The sequence below is a fragment of the Vulpes vulpes genome, chromosome 1, assembly GCF_048418805.1.
Source record: "Vulpes vulpes isolate BD-2025 chromosome 1, VulVul3, whole genome shotgun sequence".
In the NCBI taxonomy this organism is placed as follows: domain Eukaryota; kingdom Metazoa; phylum Chordata; class Mammalia; order Carnivora; family Canidae; genus Vulpes; species Vulpes vulpes.
In genome coordinates this window covers 54,974,895-54,995,131 of record NC_132780.1, presented here as the reverse complement: position 1 = coordinate 54,995,131, position 20,237 = coordinate 54,974,895, and the positions used below count along the sequence as shown (strand labels likewise).

Genomic DNA, 20,237 nt, shown 5'->3' with positions numbered 1-20,237 from the left:
TACAATATTTTAGTTTTTGAATGGGTATTACGTTGCAGTAGCAATACAGTGTTGCTCACATGCAGTGGGCACTTTAGAATGTGACGAGCACAGGGTCCGATCTCAATCTACTACACTCTCTGTGATACTTCTCTAATCTCTTGAAGGTTATATCTTCATTTACTTTAAATGAGGTTAATAATACATACATCATAGGGCAGTTATGAAAATTAAAATAGATAAGGCACTTGGGTAAAGTCTCAGTAAATGGGAGCAAAGTCTCAATACATGGAAGCTTTATATAATACCGGTAGTATAATTTTCTCTTTTGAGACACTGAAGCCCATTACTCTCATCACTTCTCCCTCCTCCTCATTTCTGCCCAAAGTAAATCAGCTTTGGACCCGTGTGCAAATAAATGATAGGTAAGAGAAGAAATACTCATCGCTGAATGTCTTTAAAAACAGATCACTTTGAGCTACTCGTAGGCGTTGACTATGTGGAATGGTGTTCTGAGCATCATCACATGCCAGGATTTCATAAGAATTCTGAGATCTTCCTCAGTAATGCTAAGTGATTCTTATCATCCCCCTGGGTGAAAGAAACAGAATGCCTGCTCTGGGGCTAGAAGCAGGATGTAGTCTTAAGACTTTCATTAGCACCAATTTGGGTTACAGGGAATGCCAAGAAGGTCAGTGGATTTGGCTGTGATTTTTTGCTACAATCAATATAGCAGCAAGCCAACAAGTAAAACCCCCAGGGGCTGGGGTCAGGATGAGGTAACTGGTCTATAATTACTACATGGGGCTGAATCCTGCTTTTTTAAGCTTTATAATATCATATAAAATCATTTCTGATTTTTATTCCCTTTGACTTTCACAAATAAAAACAAGGCAATAGGCCCAAAACATTGAGTGTTAAAAAACAAAAACAAAAAAAAAAACTCAAACAACTAGATGTGAGAGAGGAGTGACATAATTCTTCCATTGTTGGTGCAAATAACCAAAACAACTGAATTGGTATATGTCCTATATTCTAGGTTCACTGGACTCTGAAGAATCTGTACTTTGCACTCATAATTCCTTCCAGGGGGAATATGTCACCCCTTCCCTCTCCTTCCTGCCTTGCTCATCTTTCCAGAGGCATCCCAAATGCCACTCCTTCTGTTCAGCCTTCCCTGCAACTTTCAAACAGTTGACTGCTATCAATGCTCTGAAAATGTGCCCTGTCATCACATTACATAAACATCTGTTTATCTGTCCCTTCCTTCCTTGATCTCATATTTTTTTATTGAGGAGTCACAAGTTTATAAATATATAAACATGGGAGGAAGGAAGTGCTAAGCTGGAAAACAGACAAATTCAAGGTCACACAGTGACTGCACCTAGGTGATCTAGGGGAATTTAGTTAAACTTCCTGTGTTTACTCTGAATCACTCTGGGAGGACAAAACAACATCAACCATTCAGGTCTGTACTAAGGATTAGACGTGATGTATGTCAGGTGATTAGCACAATATTTGGGAAGGAGAATTAAGATTTTAAATGTCAGTCATTATTATAATCAGTCAATAACTCAAATGTGGACTATCGTGTAATAGTGCTTTGGTTGGAGCAAAACAAAATACTAAAGGAATGCAAGGTTAAAATAATTTTGATTGAGATACCAGAAGTGTGTAGGCTGTCATTTGGAAATTTGATAAATGTTTGTTAAAGTTACTTGAATTTCCAGATCTCTTGAAAGCTGAATGGGAAGTTAATGAATAGACAGAATTTTGAAAAGCCCAAATAGAGAGGAAGATATTTTCCCCAATTTTATGGATTTCAGCTTTATTCCAATCCATTTGTCGGGTATTCTCAACAGTCAGAACTCAAGAAAGTCCTATATGTTTGCTATACTGTATCATTTAATAGATTTATATAGCCACATAAAAAATAAAGTCGGGAAAAGTAGAGAGAGAATAAATTAAGGTATTCTTTTTTTTTTAATCTTACCTTAAACTTTATTTTATTTTTTAACCTTTTGGCCAAATTTTATTTTACTGTATTTTAATTTTTTAATTTTATTTAAATTCACTTAATTAACATATAATGTATTATTGGTTTCAGAGGTAGAGGTCTTATATAACACCCACTGCTTATTACATCATTAGCCCTCCTTAATATCTATTAAGTTACCCTATCCCCTTATCCCCCCCTCCAGTGACCCTCAGTTTGTTTCTTATTGATTAAGAGTCTCTTATGGTTTGTCTTTCTCTCTGATTTTGGCTAGTATCCAAAATCTATAAGGAACTTATCAAACTCAACACCCAAAGAACAAATAATCCAGTCAAGAAATGAGTAGAAGACATGAACTGACATTTCTCCAAAAAGAAATACAAATGACCAACAGACACATGAAAAATGCTCCACATCACTCGGCATCAGGGAAATACCGATCAAAACCACAATGAGAAACCACCTCACACAGATCAGAATGGCTAAAATTAACAAGTCAGGAAACAACAGATGTTGGTGAGAATGAGGAGAAAGGGGAACCCTCTTACACTGTTGGTGAGAATGCAAGCTGGTGCAGCCACTCTGGAAAACAGTATGGAGGGTCCTCAAAAAGTTGAAAATAGAGCTACCTTATGACTCAGCAATTGCACTACAGGGTATTTACCCCAAAGATACAAATGTAGTGATCTGAACGGGCACCTGCACCCCAGTCTTTATAGCAGCAATGTCCATAGTAGCCAAACTATGGGAAGAGCCCAGATGTCCACTGACAGATGATAGGATAGAGAAGATGGGGTGTATATGTATACAATGGAATATTACTCAGTCATCAGGAAATGAAATATTGACATTTGCAACGATGTGGATGGCACTGGAGGATATTATGCTCAGTGAAATAAGTCAATCAGAGAAAGACACACATACATAATAATTTTAGCACGTTATTTGTACTATTAGATACATGAAGGAAACGCAAATGATAAAAGAACCCAGACAGAGATCAACACATACCTAATGAGGTGATCCTCATCAAGTAGTAGGAAAGACAATAAATTCTTGGCAGATAAAATCTTAGATCAAATCTTCAAAAATCCATATATGTATGGGTTGACCCTGTGACAAGTGGGACATGCATATTCTACAAAGCTATGCTTATTGTATGTTACACAAAAAATTTTACTCTAGGGAGAATGGTATCTAAGAGGAATGGCTTAAGGTTTACCTTTTAATGGAATGGTCAGAGAAACAGTAATAGATGACGAATGAGCATGTAAAAGCTATAAGAGACAAAAAGAGACAAACTGTATAATATAAAAGGAAATTCCTTTGAGACTTTTATTAGTGAAGAAAGAAAAGGATAGAGCACAGTGAGGAAAAATTGGGGTCAAAATAAAAGATTTTTTTCATTGATAAAGAGATTAGGAACATGAATATTTGTAGGCTGTTTGGAAGAGCTGGTGCAATGGATGGAGGAAAAATAGCTAAGACAAATTATTTGAAGGAAACGGTCTCTGGAAAGATATAAGCAGCTAAGATTAAGTGGATTTGGGAAGGGGTTATTACACCTGGAAAGCATATAGGATGCACGAGCCACAGGGTCAAGAGGAAGGGAGGAGGAAGCAATTCCTGAAAAATGTTTTACTGAAGATAGGGAAGTAGGAATAATCAGAGATGAGAACAGATGGCTTTGATTTTTCCCACTAGAATCAAAGGTGAGATTTTCAAGTAAGATTTAAGAGAGAGCTTAGATATTTAAAAAGAAATCAAATACAGATGAATGAAAGTGCTGATGGTAAACTGGTCTTTTACCAAAGCCAGTCCATACAGTGCAGGCACTTCCAGTCACAAGGTATCAGGAAGGGGGCCTGATGGAAGGATGAGGCCTGGAGAGAAGGGGCAGCAAGCTAGCTAGTCAGAGGGAGTTCAGCAGAAAATAGTCAAGTAACAGAATCTGACCGGGGGAAGGTGTGCAAGCTGAGAGAAACTGAGGAATTGGCGTTTATAAATAGGACTAGGAAAAAAACCGGAATCTGAGTAGTATAGAGAAAGACCTTGAGGCAAGAAGTTTAGATACCAAAGGGTCTAGGAATGCATGGGGTCTAGGAATGCATGGATGGATGCATTAAAAAACAACTACTCTAAGAAATGAGTTTTCTCTTTGGCTGACTTCGTTAGATCCCCTACGACAGTGGTAGAGGAAAAAGGAAAAAGCATGACCTTCGTGGCAAATGGTCACGAATGAGTTTGCGGAAAGTTGCAGGATGATAAAGACAGCAGCCTTTCTATGTTGTGACTGGCAAAGCCGGAGCGACTCAGACAAAAAGGTGACAGAATTCTCGATACGCCTCGCTCCAGTCTGAGGGAATGTACACTGGTGACCTGCCTGGGACGGGGTGAGAACTGACCCCCCAACACCAGTACACCAGCTGCTCTTCTGTAAAATCAAATAATCCAACTAAACTAGAATCTGTCACATGCCTTCCAACACTCGAAGTTGATTAGCATGAGTTGATAATAAGAAAATATACATATATATATAAATAAATAGTATGTATTATATGTGAAATCAAAATCAAAAGAAGATCAAAGACATGAGAGAAACAAAATAAGTTACCATGGCAAAGGTGAAAAAATGGCAAGAAGGTGAAGACTCTATGATTAAAAGAATTTTCTCAGTAAGGTACACAGAACAATGTGCAGCAGCTCCTGGGACACAGTTGAGAAAGCTATTAATATATAGTGTAAGAAAAAATAAGTAAATCTGTTTAATCATGTTCATCTTTCTCTAGCTTGTGGGTTTTCCTATTATGAGTTAGAGCATATTATGTATTTGCTATCAGAAGAAAGAAAATGTTCTTTCCAGTATTTGATTTAAATTACTTGGGTATAAAAAGGTACTACCAGAAGGCGACGGGACCATTCAAACTACAGTTAGCATGACATTTTTTCCACCACAGTTCTACAGATTGAAATCCATCTTTCAGGTTACAATGAATATAAATAAATATGCTGCCCCCTGCCCCTTTTAAGAATCGGTAGGCTTAGAAAGAATTTAAGGTAAAGGCATTATTACATTGTCGTTTTGTCAGACAATGACGCTTTAGATACAATGCCTACTAAATGAAAAATATAAAATTCAGCAAGGCCTTGTTAATCATTTCATTTGATGGAAATTTATTCATTCAATATTCCCATGAAAAAATGGCCCTTTTTCCTCTGAAATATTAAAAGTGCTAAAAAAAGGGTTTATGACAACCAGTATAAAGGTGTAGTTAGGGCCTCCATTTATCAAAATAAGCTTCACTCTCCATGGTCCCAAGAAAAAAGTGAGACTCCATAAATACTATCAATAATGATGATGGAAGATTAGGGATTCAGAGGCAGGTATTCTTTAGCTAAGAACTGATTTATGACCGGAGCAGGCTATGAGTATGATGAAAAATTCTGTAAGAAAAGAGAAAGTTGAGTCAGGGTTGTTGGCTAAGATTTAACATATAGGTCATAGTATGTATGATTTAGTGATCTCACTAGCACATCACATCTCTTACAGGCATTTGCAAATAATTAATGATAAATAACATATTTTGAAAAGAGACTATTCAATAATAAATTTGTGTTAAATCATGAGTATTTATGTAATGGAGATTACAGTATCAATATCAACAGCAAAAAAATTAGTGAAAAAGGAAGAAATTAATTAAAATTCATTTTTATTGATAATGATCATTAGGATCTCTAAAAGATCACTGTATTCAAAAATGACATAGCTGACCTGAATAATATGACAAAGAAGATTGAATAATGACAAGATACCATCTTTTACAAGAGAGGAGTGTACATATCCATGCCAAAAAAAAAAGAAATATCATTTACTTGGTTAATGAACAGGTTTAATAAATTCTGAAAAGGTGTAAGTTGCACTATCTCATTTCAACCAGAATGAAATACAAGTAATTAAAACCAACTGGAGATTTGAAAAAAATAAATGATTCACCTAAGGAATTACTTCATCAAAGAGCAAATAAACATGCAACTAGAGATCATTTTAAAATAATGAAAATGATAACCCAATTTCCAGCTATTATAAATTCTCAAAATGTGCTACTTGGGTGGTGATACAAGAGGAAAATACAATTAGATGCATAAATTATATTTCATTTTTATAATTATCATGGAAATGATAAGCACATGGAAAAGTAGAGAGAAAAATGTAACAAACCCTCATATACCTAGTTTTAACTAATTATTAGTTGATGTGTTCATATCTGGATCTATATAATGTCTACACATTCCGTTTGTTAATACATGGTTTAAGACCACTTTAATATACAAGTCCTCTTTTATATCAAACCTTAGTAATTAAAGAAACTAGATCATTTATCCTATAGAGTTTCCTACATTCTAGATTTTTCTGCTCGCATATGCTTAGTATTATTTACACATCTCTCAGTGCCCAGAATTTCCTATAAACTGATGGTTAGCTATAGCAGCTCATTCAGATTCAGGCTTATATTTTTTGGCAAGAATTTTTCATAGGTATCATGTATACCTATCAGAGGCAAAGAACGTTTAATGGCCTCTCCTTGTGTGATGTTAATAGTTATGAATGACCATCAACTAAATCCATTCTTTCTTTGAGTTTTGCAAAGTGGAAATATCATAATTCTATTTCTTCTTTATTCAGTAGTTGGAGTAATCCTATGAAGAGATCCATCTCTCTTCAGTTGGTTACCCTGAATTATAGTTAATAAAGGAAAGGCATGTTAAATGTTTGATGTGTTCCCTATATTTACCAGTTTGGAGAGTATTATGTTGGCTTCCTAATATCATCCAAAGATTATCAATGTCAATTTTTAAGTATTATTATGAACTTAAAATTAACATATTTCATATGGTTCAATCTACTATATTTCTTGCCCTCTCTGCTTTTTATCCCCTTCCGTTCTTGTATTATTGTATTATTCTTTCCTTCCTTCATTTTTTTTTCCCTCAAAATATCCTAATTTTGGCCAATGGAAGCAATTTCAAGCTCTGTCACTGTGATACAACCCTAGCAATCTTTTACAGCTTCCTTAATTTCTGGTGTTACAAGATGTTTCTGACTCAATCTGTATATTTCCTCCTCCAGATGTGTTATCCAGTCATTCCTCCAAAAGACCACAAAAGTTTGGATAAATTAAAAAGTGTAATTCCAGTAATATATTGCTACAAACGATATGATTATTACAAAGCAGTCCTTAGTGCTGAGATGGACATGAGTAAGCACAATACAATTGTCAGTAGAATTAGTCTTATTATTTTTGGGTGTGAACACCAGGTTTAAGAACTACAAGTTCTGGGATCCCTGGGTGGCGCAGCGGTTTAGCGCCTGCCTTTGGCCCAGGGCACGATCCTGGAGACCCAGGATCGAATCCCACGTCGGGCTCCCAGTGCATGGAGCCTGCTTCTCCCTCTGCCTATGTCTCTGCCTCTCTCTCTCTCTGTGACTATCATAAATAAAATAAAAAATGGAAAAAAAAAAGAACTACAAGTTCTATGCCCATGCAGCAATTATTATAAAGCCTTAAATTTTATATTTTTATTATTTTTTTCTCATGATTTACTATGAGTGTATTGTGCTTGCTCATCTTGAGTATTTTTCTGTAGTCTGACACAAAGTTGTAATTCCTAATACAAGCTAACACTTTACCAATTGTACCTGAAATTAAAAAAAAAGAAACAGACATGTCTAATTTCCAAAAGTCCAACCTAAATATAAGATATATACAAGTCTCAATAAGATTTATTAATATGGACAACAGAAAATTTACTTAATGTCCATTAGCAACAATTAAATGCAACATAAGATAGCTGTTATAAGATTATAAACTTAAGATAATTCCTTAAGTGTATAGAATTTTCAGGACTCATTTTTAGATGATTCTTAATTAACTGCTTGCTTATTATGTGTGTCTCGGCCTGTATACACACGTGCACGCCTGTATGTACGTCAGAGGGGCTGTAGAGCATCATGGTTGAGAATATGGGTCATGGAGCCAGGCAGCCTTAGTTTAAATCAGGGCCTCTTCTTTTAGTAACTGTGTGACTCAAGTCACCTAACTCCTCTCTGTTTCAGTTTCTTTGCCTTGAAAATGGGGAGAATAACAGCTCATGCCATTATTGTGAGAAATTAAATGAATACGGGTCTATAATTGCTTATCCTAATTCTGAAATATGATGACACTGTGTATAGTATTTCAATATCCCCCCTGGTGTTCCTGCCAGGGTATTCATGTGTCTGAACACAGTATGTTGCTAGAGACACCCTGGAGAATTATTACGCTTTCGTGTCTGAGCACAGGCTCTTGATTTTTCACATTCTCCTCATCTTCTTCATTAGGACTGCATCCTTGCGACACCTGCCACTTTCTCTTTTTAAATGGAAAAGGTGAGGCTCCTGGGTGGCTCAGTTGGTTAAGCCTCTGCTTTCACTCAGGTCATGATCCCAAGGGTCCTGGGATCCAGCCCAGTTGTCCTTGCTCCCTGCTTAGCAGGGAATCTGCTTCTCCCTCTGCTCCTCACTCATGCACATGCTCTCTCTCTCAAATAAATAAAAATCTCTAAAATAAATAAATAAATAAATAAATAAATAAATAAATAAATAAATAAAAAGAAAAGGTACTTCAAGATGGGTCAGGATGATCTCATTTCTTAAAACATATATATTACTTTCTTTATTATCATTCATTGGTATCTATTATATTTTATTGGTATGTACATTAAGCATACGAAGTACATCATATTTGACTAAAGCACAAGCAGAACCAAGAATGATGTTCTTGTAAGATCAATAACCTGATTATCTGTTCTGGATGATTATGCAGTTCGTGAATGGTCAAAAACATTATACACATATTTGAGTACTGATTTTTTAAAAATTTCATCCAAAGACATTAAATATAAATACTCAAGAAAAAAAATTTTGAGGCATCCATGACAAAATGTCAACTTTTTAAATGAATGGCCTCTCTGTCTAGTTCACCCTAGACAGAGGCTGAGCTGCGTTCATCCTGGAAAGTGAACAAGGCACACATTTAACAGCAGAGGAACAAGGCCACTGAGGGAAGCCTGAATGCTTTATCCACAACACACAGACATTTTAAAATAAGTCACCAGAAGTTAAATTGCAGAGGTCTACATAAATGCCCCAGTTTCTAGTTCCCATTTCTCATTCCTTTTCTGCATCTAAACCCACATGAAACACCAGTGCTCTCAAATACTTGACTCTTTAAGTAACTCAAAACATATTCGCCCAGTGGCCACTTCAGATTTCTCCTTTCCTCTTCATAGACCTTTATCAAACAGTCATTTATTATAGTTTCTTTCTTCCCTGCCATTTGAAATGGAAACCTGTTTTTCTTCAATTTCTTTCACTTAGATGTATATTATCGTTCTTTTCCATATGCACCTGGAAAATGTAATAATTGGCAGAAGTCTCACCTCTCAGGTGATCGTTTCTGAAGTTCTTCTGAATTCCTCAGGACTCATATACATGAAAAACCATTTTTAGGGCAAATGTCCTGCTCTTGATTTACTATACAGCATTCCTCTTAATTTCTGAATGTATATGGAGCTGTCAACGAGGTCAAAATTAGTTTTGGGTGACAAAAGACGCTACTGAAATGGCTCTCTTAGATTTGAAGAGTTATAAAATTCAGTGGAGAACAAAAATAACTTTCATGAAAAAAGGAGAGACCATGATAGGAAGAAGAGACTCTGAAACCTAAAGGTTGTCAGTTTCATCTTACTGAGTAACTGAATATTGAGTGTACTTCCCAAAAGGTATGAATATATTTCAAGATATAATTTTTCATGTTTTTGATCCAATGAAGTAGATCAAAGTCCCAGACTACAAATTTTCCACAGACTACCTATAGAAGCTCCAAATAACTTCTGTTACCTGGTTATTTTCCTGGTGTAAGTGTAACAACATACTAATGAGGTTTACTCTTAACTGCTGTATTTTTGTAGAACACGATAAAGCTGGATCAATCCAGTTAGTACAGTTTCTTAGCCAGTGGTGCAAGCTAATTTTATATTTAAGATATAAAATAAAAATTACATAAAACACTTCTCCTGAGTTATTTTTATAAAATATCATAATCCAATATGATTTTTGAAAGAAATCACAGAATGAAAAGCAAAGTTTATGCACTTTCTGAAAAACCAATCTAGAACTTGTGTATTTTAAAAGAAAATGAAAATAAAATAAAAAGAGGCAGAATATCTTAAAAGTCCAATGGTGCCCATAAAGTCTATTTTCTTCCTGTCAAGATCCTTCTCAACCTGCTGTGAAGACAGCAAGATAAATGTAAGGTGTCAATCATTTCTATGTCAATACACTGTGATGTCAAAACACAGAAGAATGTGGATTTCTACAAAGAATGGGATGCTTGTAAGTAAACACAAAATTTGACATAATGTCTACAAAATGGACAAAACAGGCCAGATCACATTCATTTATAACCTGAGTTTCTCTTTTTTCAAAGCACAAATTATATATTTTTATAGAAGCATTAAACTTCACTTGTGCCGCAATATATGACTCTTTAAACTTATTCTTCATATTTCACAACACTGAAAAGCTCACTGATGTTTAAATATACCTCATATTCTAACAATTAAACATTACCATTCATATTAAGTAAAAGCAATGTACTTAAGCAATCAAAAAGGTAGAAATAGGGATATACTTCATTCATTCTCAAGCACAGAAACCTGGTACTTGGAGGGGACAAAAATATTACTCCTTTTTTATATATAGTACAGAAACAGATATCCAGTGTATTTGTGGAATTCAAATTTTATGCAAAGAGATTAAAAAGAAATTCTGTAATGTCCCTGGGGAAAATGGGTGATAATGAAAAAGGTTGAGAAACATTGAATATACCCCCATCAACTACAGAAAGAAGTCAGTAACAGAATATAAGTGGAGGAACCATGAAACGACAGAAATTTAACTCAAAGATGAAAGAAGTCTGAACTCTTAACACTGTGGAGACAGGTCAGTGGAAAAGAGTCGAGTTAGAAAAATTGGGATTTAAGTTACAGTTCAACTTCACATCAGACGTGTCTTTGTCCAATTATCTCTCCTGAACCTCATTTTCCTAAATCTGTAATGAAGATACTACCCAAGCTTATTCGATATTTTTTAAAGCCTATTTAAAGATTTTTTAACTAAGATTTGTGAACTATTTACAATAATGTAAATAAATACTTAGTGCAGCATCTAATACATTGACAATAATCAATGGTATTAAATAAATATTAAGTACATAGTACTTATAAATTAAAAATTTACATTGACCAGGTGAAACACCAAGGCAGGGTCCCCTGGGTGGCTCAACAGATGGGCGTCTGCCTTTGGCTCAGGTCGTGACCCCGGGGTCCCAGGATTGAGTCCTGCATCGGGGTCCCCACAGGCAGCCTGCTTCTCCCTCTGCCTGGGTCTCTCATAAATAAATGAATAAAATCTTAAAAAAAAAAAAAAGAAAAAGAAAAGAAACACAAGGCAATGTCTAGTCCTCAAAAGTTTACAAGATGACATTAGAAGATAGATTCAAATTAAAATAGTTTGAATAAAAAGGAGTTCCTTAGCAATCAGAGTGATCAGACTCAAGTTAGCGCAGGAAGCTTTGGAACCTCTGTTTCTATAAAATTTTAGGTGACTACACCTCCATCTGTTCAAAACGATTTATACATTCATGAGCCTTAAGGAGAGGAGCTCGACCAGATGGTCTGGAATTCTCTTCCTTCTCTATTATCTTCAGACCTCAAATAGTTTGTGTTAAACACACCAGCTTAAAATCATCTATCATGGATCTAATGGAAAAGATAGGATGCTAGCCCACGTTCCAAAGGACACCATAACTTACATTTTGAAACCATTTGTTTAGCGTGTGAAATTTTGTCAGAAATAACAAATGATGACTGCATTCATAATTAACAGTTCCAGGGCTATCTGGAATATAAATCAGAGAGAAACAATATTTGATGAATGCATTACTGAAAGTTCATGTTCCCGTAGCCCTATGTGAATTGTCAGTGTGTGTTCCGTGGCTCGTTATGATTTATCTTCATCAGCCATAGGCCAAAATTACCAGACTCCAATTACTTTGCTTCCCAGTTTCGAGAGAGAGGGAGAGAGAGAGAGAAATTATGTCCGTCTACCACAGGAGATGGCTTAAAATGCCCGAGGTAAAGAAAGTAATCTACTGTTCTCTGACATTCACTGCCTGAAAGTCGTTCACATTAACAACCATTCAAACTTGTTTAGTGCAAGCCAATTGCTTCTATTTCCCTCTTGTCAGTTACATTAGCTTCAATTCAAATTAGGTCTTATAAAATTAAAATAAAATAAAATAAAATAAAACTTTGAGCAAAGCCTGACAGGGGCAGATATGGGTCCTGACAAAATGTAATGCCTCTGAATTTACCGACTTTAACATAACAATTTTCAAATTTTGATTCTCCCAAACAACCATCTACCCATTTGAACATACGCTCAATTTTATTCTCTTATTTTTTGCCCTCAAGTCAGCGTGTGATGATGGGTGATAAGTATGTTTACCAAGATAAACTGAAAAAAAGAAAAATCCTTCACTTATACTAAGTACAGCAGCAGCAGGAAGAAAAAAAAAACAAATATCCTTAATTTCAACAAAGACTATGCCGTTATTTATGGTTATGAGATAGAGATCAAGTTACATTCCAAACTGCATAATATAATCTAATATTCTATCACTAAGAACTATTATGCTCATATAACAGACCATTAACTTGCAGACAATTCAGAGCTCACAAGGTTAACATCAGCCCTACGAAAACGAAATGGGGTGACATTTAAATAACGGTAAGTGCCAATATACTATTACACAACCTAATGGAGATATTAGTTTTGATGTTTATCTATTATGTAGCACTGCAGGGCTCTGATGTTTGACAAGTGGATTCACTAATTTCTGGTATGATTCAAGGCATCAGTCTTACATGTGTAAATACAAATGTACAGCATATAACACGACTCCCAGTGAACTGAGTCTCACCCTTTCTCCCCTCCTACTTTTGCTATATCCTATCTCGTTTACTCCTCCATGTTGGTAAGTTTGCACTTAAGAGAGAAAAGTCGTTGGGGCAGCTATTTCCAGGCTTTGCCAAGTCTGTATGTGGTGGGAAAGCCAGAATGTAGGCACAGCTGATCCATTCACTGAAATTGTTTTATGCTTTTCACGCATAGAGAAAGAGCCCGAGGTAAAAGCAACAGATCCAATTATATTTAGAAATAATTAATTGTCAAATCTGGGGTGAAGGCTGCATGTCAATTCAAGAATGAGTCAAATATCTCATTCTGTGTTCAATTAATAAAAGAAAGAGTAGATGCTTTCCGGTGAACTCTACCCGGGTGAGGTCCATTAATGTTGAAAATTGAGCAGTGAGACGTTAAGGAATCTGCAAATGTTGAAAAGATCTGCACAGTAGCCTTCTCAAAGGTGATGATCAAGACCTCAGAGAAAAATAGAACATGGACATCAACACTGACAGGCTCTTCTCTTTCCTCTTCTATGTGACTAGCACAATTTCAGGTGTCCTTGATACTTTATCATTGTTATCACTTTTCTTCTTAAAATTACTTCAGACCATCACCATGAAACTTAATTAAGGTACTTGTGGTGTTTCTCTGCCATCATTTATTAAAACAAATCTTTATTTTTCTCATGAGAAACTTTTATAAATGCGACTACATTCTGCTTTTCCTTCACTGCGGTGTTTTGAATGTCTTTGGGCTGGAGCAAACGCAAATGACTTAACAATTTTTCTTTCCCCCATTTTGGGGGGTACATTTATCCCATAAAATGAGACAATGTGATTAAGTAGCTCAGTAAAAAAAAAAATACTACTCAACTTCCCTTAAAACTTTATATGCTTGATGGCAGAGAAAATGAAGTGTCATATTTGAAAAAGGTTAAAAGCAAGCTGAGTTAGCTTAACAATTACAGAAAAAGAAAAAGATTCTTACAAGTCTGTTATGCTGTGACTCCCTCTGACAATCTACTGAAGTCTTCTTATTAGAATGAAGTTTACAAATGCATAAAATGCAGAGTGTTACACCGGGAGCCAGTTATAATGAACAACAGCTACCAAATTATCTTACAGATGTGATACAGTAATAAATGTATTAATTTAGTAATGCATTGCAGACAGGCAGGTCTAATAACCACTGTAATCCCAAAATGGTGATAAGAGTGAATGATATCTCATGCTATCTGCAACACCTGTAATACAGTATGAAAATACTTGTGATGTGTGTTGGAAACCAAGTTATCAATGTTAACTAATACTGTCGTAGGCTATGGCCTTTATTCCCAATGAAAGGAAGCACTGAATTAAAACTGGAGATTAATGAAAAGAAGATGTAATTTTTTTTTCATGTGCAGATTTTCCAGTGGTCTGAGTTCAATTCAAGAACACCTGGGTTAAGAACATGTTTGAAAGGAATATGTTCCAATCTCCTCCATCATCTTCTCTTGTATAGCTCACTCCCATCACACACACCGGTACCTTACTGCCCACCATCTTCTGGAGCACACCTGTCACCAACTCTAATTATCTTTTTCCAGTAATAGCCAATGCTGAAGTTATTACATGGAAATATATATATTATATATATTATTATATACTATATATATAAATATCCACATATAAATGAAGATATTTGAAAGGAAACATTAATGATGAACTAGAGATAGAGCCAATAGTCCAAGACAATAGTTGAAATCCAGGGGTATAACTCTTATCATGGAGACATGGCTACTATTTTTGAATGAAACATGATCCTATTCTCAAGTTATCATAAATTGTGACCCTATGTTTATCTCTCAGCTGTTTCCTCCATAGAAGAAGATCTTTATCCACTGGATTACTAATTGCATTATACTTTAATTGGGTTTTGTGTATAACATTACTATGAAATTGGTTGTCCAATATATTATGGTTTATTCTGGTAAAACTACAACTCTCCAACCTATGGTAAAAAATATGAATCTGTTTTGACATCATTAATACAGAATTAATATATTCATTTAAATTAACTTCAGCATCTTAATAATTAGCTGAGATGAACTGGTTTTGCTGATGTGCATTTAATAAATACTGTCTCAAAAAAGCATGGAATAAAGATACAGTTGGGGATTGCAGAGGATTAAAAAAAAAAGAAACTTAAACATCACTAAAGGTGGGAGGAAGGCCAAAAGAAAGGAACATGTGTAAAAAAGACAGACAATATATATGAGTGAAATTTGCTAAAGAAAAATAGAGAAACAGTCAAGTGTTCTGCATATTTTCAAATATATCTCAGATAATAAAAATGTTCCAATTATAAACAATGACAGTTCAAAGAAGGGAATATAAAACAAAAGGAGATGAAACTTAAGTTGCCACAATGCATTAAGAAGAAAATCCAAATAGCCGACAACCAGATAAGATGTTTGAACTTCGGATAATTAGATATATAATTAAAATAAACAGATATAGACATAGTTTTATACTCAGGCTGCCAGAAGTGGACATCTAGCAATACTGAATATTAGTGAAGAAGTATAGAAACTGGGACTTAAACAATTTTGATGGTGAGTATTAATGAATTTTATATTTAAGAGACTTTGGAATGCAATTTGATAATTTCTAGTAAAGGTGAATATGGATATATCATATAACACTGCCATTTCAATTTTAGTTCTATAACCACAGAAATACTTGTATATGTTTCCAAGAAGACATAGATGGTATGAACAATGTTCATAGCAGCACTGTTTATAATTGAAATAATAATGGAAATAATTTAAATGACCATCTATAGCAGAATGACTTGTTTAGCAGCTAAACAAGTCAGATTTTTCAATTTTTCAGCCACAAAACTAACACACTAGATTAATATGTTTCTACATGGATAAATGTTATAAATAGGATATGAATAGGATAAAAACTAAATAAATATTATGAATAGGATAAAACCCTAAACCAAGAGAAAATGTCATTTGTTCTGTTTGTTTATGTATTTAATGCATTTTTCTAAAATGCCTTCGAAACACTGCATTCTCCAAAACAACATACTGGAAAAAACCCAGTCATAAGAGAAATATGAAATAAAAGATACATGGGCCAATAAGTCATGGTAAAAGGACTAATTAAAAACACTTAAATCTGGAAGTAGGTTGAGACAGCTGAGAATATTGGCTATAAAATGGATGACAAATGTTATATAATCTCACAATATAAAATAACAATGTTTCCAAAATACATTATTGATTACTAATCATGTAGTAGTGAACTAGATTGTTCATGTTTATAGCAAAAAGTTATCATCCAAAATAAAAACTGAATTTCAAAAATTATCCTTCTAACCACTTATTATTTTTCATAATCCATTTTTATAACGCATGTAAACCTTAAAATATACTTGACCTCACTGCTAGATCAGTTTTCCCACATGATAACAAATAATGTTCTTTCATACAAATCTCACAGATGCAATTCTACATAGGTTTGCGTGGAGGTGTATATATCCTGCAAATTCTATGAATGCCAGGTTTAGAATTGCCATGAAATCATCTAGGACTTGTAGGCACATTGCATTAATAAAATTTAAATAAATGAAGAAACCAAAAGAGGGAATGAAAGAAACACTCATGATGGGAAAATTTTACCTAGCTGACGCCATCACTTCAGTTTTACCTTAGTTTCACATTTTATCGTTAGACGTAACAGATATTTGTTGTGAGGAACTAGTACACACAGAATACATTTTGGAAATTATTTTATCTGACCACTCACCTTTCTCCTTTTTTCTCTGTACACACATACACATACATAATAGGCACACACATGCACATAGAAAAAGATGTATAAAATGAAGTTCACCAAAAGCATTTTTTCTGCATGATAGGACTTTTAGATGATTTTGATTTTTTCTTTGTATGCTTGCTTTCCACCTTTAAAACTATGACAGAAATGCAAGAAAAAAAAGTCCAATTAACTTTGGGTACTGAAAACAATTAGTAGATAAAAACTTTTTTAAAAAACATTTGCATACATAAAGTGATACAAAGCAGACCCAAAACGTTATACATGGCTATGAAGGTAAAATAAGCAAGATTTTCATAACAAATAATAAAATGATTAAAGTGTTTTTTATATTTCCCCTATCAAGACAAGTGTTCAAAAGTATCTCTGCCTTAATAAAATTCATAATAAAATTTATTACAGATTCATATGGTACAATGAATGAATATTCAAGTATTTAGTGAAAATTAATGAACTAAAACCAAACCTAACCTCTTTGAAAAAGTTTATATCATAAAACAAGTGCAGGTAATGGTTAGACAAAAGATGATAAAAAGTAAAATAGATATGCAAAAAAAATAAACTATGTAAAATATCACTGGATATTTATCAAAATTTTTGGCAAGATAAATGAATTTCTAGATTTAGTTCTCAGTTGTAAGAGTACTTCTTGTAGATCTTGATAAGATAAGGACAAAGCTACTAAAATTCTGACCAACAGGTCTTCCTTCTGGCTTTAATATTAACTGTTCATAGCAGACATAGCTTTTAGAAAATCAATTTGCTTACAGCCTGAAGACAAAATAATTTAGTAACAACAAAGAACAGAGAGATATTCACGAGGATTGCCTGAAGGATACGCAGTTCAGACATTCCCCTGGACGGGCACCACTCTAGCCCTGAAACAAGCTGAGCCCCAAAGAAGATTTTTTTCTCTTATCAAAGTATATTTTTCTGAAGCAACTGATTTATCTTTTGAAAGCTGGGTAAGATTATAGATTTTGGACCAGAAGTGTCTGGATTCACATCCCACCTCAACCAGTTAATAATCACATAAATTCAGACAAAACATCTGACTTATCTGAGATTCCTTTTCTACAAATATAAAATAGAACACCACCACCACTTTGCAGGTTCATTGCAATAATTAAATAACATAATCATATTGTAAATACTGAGCATAATTCTTAGAATACTATGTGATTGATAAACATTAATTCTCTTATTATAAATAATATCATAGCTACTGATTGATACAGATTTTGCTTGTACTACTCATCAACTGAGAACACAATCTATGATCTCCTTTATTAATAGTGGATTCTACGACATAAATGATTTTACCTATTACTCTCTGAATTTATCTATGTTTTTCTCCCCTAGGGTCCCTTTTCTCTTATGTTATTTATCAGTTTAGCATTCTGTTCAATCTTGTATATTCTAGTAATTATTCTTGAGATTAAGAAGCGTGTACCAAATACACATATTCTTTTATAAATATATAAATAATAAAATGAAGACTGTGTGGTTTTTTTTTTCATTTGTAAGTAAGCCCTATCCCCAACATGGGGCTCAAACTCACAGCCCCACCATGATCAAGCTTTGCATGCTCTACCAACCAAACCACGTAGGCAGCCCATAAAGACTATTTGGATAATGTTTTATATCCTGTAAAATTAACATTGGTATTAGGTTTTCTGTTACCGAAGTTGACTTGGGTTGTCAATAATATCAGGAAACAACTAGTAATAAAGTACTATCACTTCCGAATAAATATTCAACTTGCCCCAAATTAATCAACATTGCTAACACAAAACTTCTTTGGCATCAGTCCAGTGTTTTCACCTGAGACATAGCCTGTGCTGTGCCTTATACATAAATATGGATGAAAAACTCACTGCAACACAAAATACTATTACAACTTGGTTGGTGAAAAAAGCAAAATGGCACAGAAATACAGCCAGCAGAAAAGAATTCTATTTAATAGTAAAGATTGCATTGACATATTATTTGCTGGTAAGAACTCTAACAAATGGAATAAACTTTAAACATACAAGTTTAAATTAAAAAACAAACTACAGGGGCAGCCCCAGTGGTGCAGCAGTTTAGCGCCGCCTGCAGCCTAGGGTGGGATCCTGGAGACCTTGGATCGAGTCCCACATCAGACTCCCTTCATGGAGCCTGCTTCTCCCTCTTCCTGTGTCTCTGTCTCTGTCTCTGTCTCTCTCTCTCTCTCTCTGTGTCTCTATGAATAAATAAATAAAAAATCTTAAAAAAAAAAAAGAAACTACACCAGAAGTTTAGAAAAAAAAAAAAAAAAAGTTTCCTGACATTATTATTTGCCACTGAAAAAGACTGGTGATTCATTCTAAATTGAGCAATATAAAAGTAATTTTAACTTGTTATTCTAGTGTCTTTTTCATCTGAGATATTTTGGCATTCACCTTGTTTTCCATAATATTTTTACCTGTCCCCAGAAGGGGTAAGTTACATTTTATAGTCCTTGGTTACTATCGAAAGGTAAATGGGTCATACAACTAGGTGGATTATGGCAAAATTTCCTGAAAGAAATTTCTCCTAGGTAATTTTCAAAGAGATTATATATCACCAAGCAATCCAACTATAGTACGATTCAGAACTAGTAAGAATTCTAGGGCAAAATTTAAAAGCAGAACGGACATTTCATAAACTTGATTCTTGCTATAATCACATGCTGCAGTTATTAATAATATCACCATTACGTGGGTGAAACATTCACTATTTGTATATTATTTCTACTTATATGCCTTCCCCAAATATAATTTAAGGACTGATTTTACTCGCTGCACCTGACCTAGCAACTGACTCAATTAAGTACTAAATAAAATTTGCCAGTGCAGTTATTGTCAAAAACCACCTATCTTTAAATGACAACTTAACTGAATTCTAGTCCAAGGCCAAATATTTTCAGTTTTGAAATTTTTAAGAAATCTAATTTAAAACAACATTCTAAAGGAGCAGAGCAAAGTGATTTTGTTTTTTAAGCCTGTAAAAAGAAAATGACACTCACAAGTAGAAATCCCCTCCAAACTAAATTGCTGGAAGAAAAAAGCTGCTGAATGATCCATGAGTGCCAGAAAATATGTTCTCACATAGGCGCAATCTTAGATGGAAATCTAGTGATACATCCCAAAATGGAGCAGTTAATTTCATTCTCTCATCCATTTTGATTGAAAAGGAAAAAGGTTTTTGCTTGAAATCAAACTTCCCAAACCTAAATTAATTGTATAGTTCAAACTACATGCTTTTATAAAACCCTCAACTATACCTATTCACAGAAATATGTGTGAGTGTGTGTGTGTGTGTGTGTATCCCGAACTGAATTTTCAATATTCACTTGCAACAT

General features: G+C 34.4%; 1 protein-coding gene across 15 annotated transcripts in view; it reads right to left on the bottom strand.

Moving 5' to 3' along the window:
* PTPRK (protein tyrosine phosphatase receptor type K) overlaps positions 1 to 20,237 on the bottom strand; it is a 546,296-nt gene that overhangs the window by 181,562 nt on the left and 344,497 nt on the right. The gene's annotated exons all lie outside the window — the stretch shown is intronic.